The sequence below is a fragment of the Alexandromys fortis genome, unplaced genomic scaffold (genome assembly GCF_014885135.2).
Source record: "Alexandromys fortis isolate MF-2015 unplaced genomic scaffold, M_Fortis_MF-2015_v1.1 scaffold_351, whole genome shotgun sequence".
NCBI classification, from domain to species: Eukaryota; Metazoa; Chordata; class Mammalia; order Rodentia; family Cricetidae; genus Alexandromys; species Alexandromys fortis.
Genome location: NW_026068251.1, coordinates 287305 through 292650, shown reverse-complemented (window position 1 = coordinate 292650; position 5346 = coordinate 287305). Strand labels below are relative to the sequence as shown.

At 41.2% G+C, this 5346-nt stretch overlaps 1 protein-coding gene across 1 annotated transcript in view; it reads left to right on the top strand.

Annotated features, from left to right (window-relative positions):
• Positions 1–1464: 1464 nt before the first annotated feature.
• LOC126494194 (zinc finger protein 54-like) overlaps positions 1465–5346 on the top strand; it is a 17624-nt gene continuing 13742 nt past the window's right edge. Inside the window, exons 1-2 of the mRNA XM_050131455.1 lie at positions 1465–1639; positions 3074–3157. The gene's annotated coding sequence lies outside the window, so the exon portion shown is untranslated. The remainder of the gene's footprint in view (positions 1640–3073; positions 3158–5346) is intronic.

The following is a 5346-nucleotide window of genomic DNA, read 5'->3' as shown; positions in this document are numbered from 1 at the left end:
TACTCTAATATACTATAGTATATGTTATATTATACTATATATGCTATGCTATATATAATATACATACTATATTATAATATACATTTTATTATTTCACCTTTCCTTTTCCTCCCACAAATCCTCCCATATACCTCTCCCTGATCTCTTAAACTTATGGCCTCTTTTTTCATTGTTACTGCATATTGATATATCCATGTAATACATATATATTTCTCAGTATAACCTATTCTGTCTATGTCATGTTCCTTGTATGTATGTTTTCAAGGCTGATCATTTGGTATTGGGTAACCAATTGTGTGTTCTCTGGGGAGACTATTTCTCCTGCTCCAAGCATTCACCAGTTGCTTTTAGTTCTGCGTGTAGTGTTGAGTCCTTGTGGACCTTTCCCCAGCCACTTGGCATGTCCATTGTTATCCTTGTTCCGCTCCTTTTGGGTGATCCTGTTAGTGAGATCTTTATGGGAATAGCCTCTGGCCTTACTAGGTAACACAAACCTCACAGCAAACTCCCTGATCCACTCTGACTCTTACAATCTTTCTATCCCCTCTTCAAAATTTTTTCTTTAGTCTTAGGTACAGGAGTATTTTGTAGATGAAATCCATCGAATCTGACCTCCACAACTCTGCATTTGATTAGTTGTTGGTTTTGTTGTTGTTGTTGTTGTTGTTTTTTGTAGTGATCTCTGTTGCAAAGAGAAATTTTCTTGATGAGGGATAAAGACCTTGCTTATTTCTGGGTACAAGGAAAAATGTTTAGATTCTTGTTAGGGATTATGCTGGTTTAGTATAGTGGTAGTTGTAGTTTTCCTCCAAGATTCACGTCCTCACCAGCACCAGGAGGGAGCACCTGTCATGGTTTCCTGTTTGTTAAGAGGGTCTTAAACAATTAGAAAGCTGTTTTGTAACATGAAGGCATGCCTGCCACTACTGCAATGGGCTGACCACTGACTTTTTGAGACACCCATTTCTTTTCAAAATCCAAGTTCCTGAACTGTCTCTCCCCAAGCTACAATTACAGTATTTGGTTTTGGTTTGTCAAGTTTGTGTCATGAATTGGACACTGGCATCTGAATTTAGTCTATTATTTTTTGGTGTGTTTTATGTAGTCCAGGAGGCTAGTAGTCAAGTCGAAGTTTGACGCTAATACAGGAGTGCAGCGTCCTAGACCACTTCTGCTCTAGGCTGGCAGCAAGCATGTGGGGAGGCTGTGCAGGGCGGGTCCAGGGCAGCCTGACTGCTGGAGCTGTGTGGAAGGCGGCCTGAAACAGTGGGAGTGATGGGTCTCCAAGGAGGAGGGACACTGGTCTAGACCAGAGGAGTGATGGCAAAAATAAAACAAGCTAGGAACGCCAGGAAAACTCAATGGGTGGCAAGGACAAAAAGGAGTACGTAACCGGAACCTGTCTATGATGGACAGGTTCAGAGGCGGCTCTAAGAAACCCAGGCGGGAGGGGCCGGAAAACCCTCCATTTTTAGAAGGACCTCAGGGAAACGGTTGTATTCTGCTAGTGGTGGTGAACACAAACCAGAATCTCGCCGGGACCTGGAAACTCCCCGGAGCCGCAGTCGCCGCGGGGCGGCCTGGGGAAGTCAGCAGCGCAGTGGGGGAACCGCAGCCCGGCGGCCCTGGAACCTCCCAGGTCAGAGGAGCTGCGAGGGAAGCCGATAGGAACTGGATCAGCTATTCTTAAGGATACCGCTCTCACAATTTTGTTGCAGGCGTATTACTTTGAAGATCTTTGAGATCGTATGAAATGGGGCAAATGCTGATTTTATCATTGTTCTGCGGTTTCCAAAATATTCTCATAGAATATTCTCACATATAACAATTGAATTTATGCGTTGATGTTTGCAAACATGGTCCCTTTTGCTGTTGTGCAAAAAAATCCAAAACTGTTAGCATTTAAATTCAAACACTTTCTAACTCTCCTGACCTACCCCTTCCCTTTTCCAAAGAGTAGCATTTAACTTGGAGACTTGGTGGCCCCAGAGAGCTTGTTAGCTATCAGCCCCTAAAGGAATAACTGCAGATTTTTAATTCATATATATTATGAATACATGAATATATGAATATTATATATATGGGCTCTTTGGAGACAGGGTTTCTTTGGAGCCAGCCCTGCTCTTGTAGACCAGGCTGGCCTCGAACTCACAGATAACCACCTGCCTCTGCCTCCCGAGTGCTGGGATTAAAGGCGTGCACCACCACCGCCCCACTGAAAGCTACACGGTTATGATTATAAATCTTAGCGTTTACTAACAAAACTTTATACTCACCATTATGTTCCGTTTGAAGTGTATCATACTGATGTAAATAGAATAATGTGTTCTTATGCTGAGGTTTGATGGCAAACCTCAGAGTCCAGAAATGTATGCATGCTGTGTGTGAGGATTTCAGGCTACACTATTTTCACAGTTAGGAAACAGAATATCTAAGGACAAATTTAGAAAGCGGCTTTTCTGGTGAAAAAAAAAAAAAAAAAAGCACCATGAGCATTGACAAATGGCCGAACTGTTGCCTTTTTCTTCAGGGTTGTTTACATTCAGTGAGGAGACTGTGGACTTCTCGGGACGAGGGGGCAGTGCCTGAACCCTGCCCATAGGGTTTTGTACTGATACTGAGTAATGCAGAACGGCAGCATTCTGGTTTCTGTGAGCGAGAGCAGCTTGCTTGTGGTTTCCCTTGCCCCTGTTCAGGGTTCCTAGGAAAATAACTATGTCTGTATGTTTGAGAGCTGTGTGTGTTTGAGTCTCACACCTCACAGAGTAAGTTAAAATCCTCAGAGGAAAAGGCGAAGTTTGACGAGATTTCATCTGTTTTTCGTGTTTGTCCTTTTGAGAGGTGGAAGGTTTCCTTCATTCTTGTCCCATAAAATCAGACACTCGGTTTTGACTGAGGTGTGGTTAGAAGTGGGATTCAAGTTACAGAAACTCCAAATGCTCCCTAAATATTTTCAGTGTGCTGACGCTGTATGACAGTTGGGGGATCATTTATAGAATCCTTTATTTCTACTGAGCATAGTACTGTGTTAGAAATCCTGGTGCTCACTGAAAAATCTCTTTCTTATATGCAGGGCTCTCACTGCTCAGCCAGACCTGCTTACCTGTGGAGAACAAGGAGCCCTGGAAGGTAGAGGAAACAGTAGCCGAAGATCCAGGTATAGTGGAGGGTTTGACCAGGGGTTCAAGTAATTGTGGAAGTGGGACACATACTCAGTTTCACCACATTGTGTTTCATTAGAAATGATTCTGTAGACTTTCGCTGAGAAAGATCCCAGGATATTCCTATTGTAGATTTGGGAATAATTATTTCATTTGACATTGCTTGTAAGGGATGCTGCCCCTCTTCCATTCACATTGCTGATTGTGTCTTCATTCTAAGATTAAATGGTTTTTATTTCTTTAATTTGAATGTAGTGCTTAATTAGGACACTCAATGCCTTTAGGTTTTTCCTACTTAAAAGTTTTGGAGCTTTTTGCATTTTCTTGGGTTCTCTATCTTTTGGGGTTAATTACTCCATTTCTAATATAACGCCAGCAGGAATGTGACAAGAATTTGTTACTATTCTCTAGAGTATTAATCAGTACCTACATGTCTTCCCATTGCTATCCCCTGCTGTCAGTCTTCAGTCTTCATGACAGTATTCGGCAGTTTGTATCACTATAATTTTAATATCTTTTGAAATCACCTCTAGGTTTGCTTCTTCTTTCATAATTTTTGAAGTCTGTGTGCATTTTAGAATCATTTTCTCTCTTTCTCAAAAAAAAAAAATACCTCTAAGATTTGGGTACAAATTACTTAGAATCTTTATAGTACCCAGACCTTCCCTATGTTGTCTTTACATGTTTGAATGAGCACATGCTAGCAATGAATCACTCTTCGGTTGTCTTTTAATGTATTTTGTTTTCTACCTGCTGTTGGTTTCCGTGTTCCAGATTCTTTGAGAAGAGAGTTTTTGAAACATTGACATTAACTAATTTTTTTTTGGTAATTCTAAAACATGAGCACAGTGCAGAGTATTTCTTGGCGTTAGAGAACTCTACCTGAGAATCTCCTACTATTGTGTGGTTTAGTTTCTGGATACCTGCTAGGCATTATTGGTTTTCTGTCTGATTTTCTTATGCATCAATGGATAGTGAATGTCGGAGCTTCCCTGTATCACTGTCTGCTTTCTCCCTTTCATTGCTTTTAGTATTTGAAAACTGAAATGCATTCATATTGCATACAGTCCTGTTTGCCAGTTTGTGCTTATGTGTGCTGTTCTGTTCAAGACAAGTTTCCGACGTCCACATATGGGCATATTCCTACTTTCTGTTTCTGTGCAGGTTTCACTGTTCCAGATCATCCATGAAGACCTGTGGTTCATTTTACAGTGGCAGAGACTAGGATCCAGGCTCATATTTTCTGTGTGGATAGATACTTTCCCCAACGCCATTGGTTTACGAGGCTGCCTGTTGTGCAAAAAGTGTGTGGTATTTTGGTGACTTTGCCATGGTCGCTGCTCTTGGTCTAGTTCTCCATCTGCTGCTGTGGTGCACTGAGCTGTTTGTCTGTTCTTCTGCTGCTCCCATGGGTTTATTGGTCATATGGCTCTGCAGTCTCGTCTAAAGTCAAAGCTGGGACAACAAAACCTCTGCCCTGTGGGCTGCTCTGTACTCTCAGGGTCTCTGTGCTACCGTGGAAATTTGTACGACTCTCTGTACTGTGTCATGGGAAGTTTGATTGTCGTGGAGTTTGAGTTAATATACTAATCTTTTTCTGGTATTGTTCTTGTCACAGTACTGTCCCATTCTGTGTGCATGGAAATTCTTTCTATCTTCCAGTGTTTTATTCATTTCCTTCAGGTAATTAAAGAGTTAACTGGAGAGGTCGTTCTTTTGCTTGTTTAGGCTTTTTTTTTTTTTTTGTTTTTTGTTTTTTTTTTTCCATTAGAAAAATGTAGTTTTGAGCCAAGCATCGTGGTGCATGCCTTTAATAACAGCGCTCAAGAGCCAGAAGTAAGTGGATCTCTGTGAGTTTGAGGCCAGCCTGGGCTACAAAGAGGGTTTCAGGATAGCCAGGATTGTTACACAGAGAAATCCAAAAAATTTCAAAAAATGAAAAACAAAACAAAAAAAATTTAAAAAACCTTTTTTTAAAAAAAAGTCTATCTAGTTTTATATAAGTAGCAGTAACAACAGTACAAAGCTTTTCTTTTCAATTTTTAATTAATTTTTTCCCCATCCCCATCACTGTTTCCCCTCCTCACCTTGTTTCTTCCCAGTCTTCCCCCCCAACTTTCCCTCTTCCTCCCTGCCCCCATCCACTCCTCTTCCTTTCTCTTTAAAAAAAAGTCAGGCCTCCCAT